Genomic DNA, 1,829 nt, shown 5'->3' on the forward strand with positions numbered 1-1,829 from the left:
GAGCAAATTACTATAGGTGTGCGAGTGAGTCACGAACACGCTCTTACGTCAACAGATGCGTAACTTGCGCATCCCATCAAAATTCTGATGAAATATCCTTTGTGATTGCACAGATGCAATGCTTTCCCATAAGAAAAATCACTAATGATCTTTTAAATACTTCATTTATTTCTCATAGACAGATTTTTTCCAAATCCAGATTATGTATAAGTTACACATTTTTACAGCTGCACATTGTTAATTGTATTTTAGCAATTTTATTTGAAACATCTGAGACTAAGTTGGAATTTAAATAATACACAACTGAGAACCCCATCAAATCTTCTAAGATATAAAAGAACAAATAGTTAAGAATAAAATGTTCCTCTGTGTTTGAAATGTACAATATGCTGTCTAGACTTCCACAGGACTCGAAAATTATGTCTTGTTTAGTCCTGATTACGTTGTTTCCCATACTGCAAATCAATGCATTCCAGTATCAACCTATCAAGCAGTGAGAGGAGACACTGTCTAAAATCTGGAGCTATGTAAGTCTATTGATCTTTTTTCTTTCCAAGACACAGCGTCTGCTATCAGGAGGGCTATTTCTTCACATTTATAGAGTGGCCAGATCCAATCCAACTCATTCTTCTTCTTGACATATGGGATTTATCCTGTCCTTGGTTATAGGGCTGGCACAATTGCGTTTCTTTTCAATTTTCCATTGTAGATTGAGATGGATATCACTGATTAATGTCTGTCAGCAGGTGTTTTTTAAAACCGTACTATTATTCACAAGTCCATAGTCCTGTCAAGATAAGATATATATTGCATGGCTTCAATGAATAGATGAAGAAGTGTTTTACATGCAGGCAAACATTTGTCTGCGGTCTCAGAAACTTCAGTGGCCCAATACAATGGCTGATATAGAGAAAAGTTCTGCCAATTGATCACTTCTGAAGACTGAGTGGCATAATGTCAGTTTTAAAGCTATTGTAGTATACACCCACCTAAAGGATTATTAGGAACACCATACTAATACTGTGTTTGACCCCCGTTCGCCTTCAGAACTGCTTTAATTCTACGTGGCATTGATTCAACAAGGTGCTAAAAGCATTCTTTAGAAATGTTGGCCCATATTGATATGATAGGATCTTGCAGTTGATGGAGATTTTTGGGATGCACATCCAGGGCACGAAGCTCCCGTACCACCACATCGCAAAGATGCTCTATTGGGTTGAAATCTGGTAACTGTGGGGGCCATTTTAGTACAGTGAACTCATTGTCATGTTCAAGAAACCAATTTGAAATGATTCAAGCTTTGTGACATGGTGCATTATCCTGCTGGAAGTAGTCATCAGAGGATGGGTACATGGTGGTCATAAAGGGATGGACATGTTCAGAAACAATGCTCAGGTAGGCCGTGGCATTTAAACGATGCCCAATTAAGGGCCTAAAGTGTGCCAAGAAAACGCCCCCCACACCCTTACACCATTGCCTTAATGAGAAATTGAACATGTGTTCCTAATAATCCTTTAGGGGAGTGTATACATGTCCACATTTAGCTGTACAATAAAAATGTGGCGAATACTTGAAGGGAAAACATTTGCTCATAACTCAACCCATATTTTGTTTATATATTTTGAATGCACTAAGTTGCTTTGGATAAAAGTGTTTGCCACTTTGCATTCAATGCATACATGTAAAAGCATGATCTTACTTGGTAAACTACTGCAGTAATGAGAGATTCACACTAATATAGATTCAAATTTCTGTGTTTACAGAGTAAACCCTGCATGTTTTGTCTCCCGGGAAAAGGATGAGTGCTCAGACAAAGTGTTCATCTGCAG

Source organism: Misgurnus anguillicaudatus, chromosome 5, assembly GCF_027580225.2.
Source record: "Misgurnus anguillicaudatus chromosome 5, ASM2758022v2, whole genome shotgun sequence".
Classification (NCBI taxonomy): domain Eukaryota; kingdom Metazoa; phylum Chordata; class Actinopteri; order Cypriniformes; family Cobitidae; genus Misgurnus; species Misgurnus anguillicaudatus.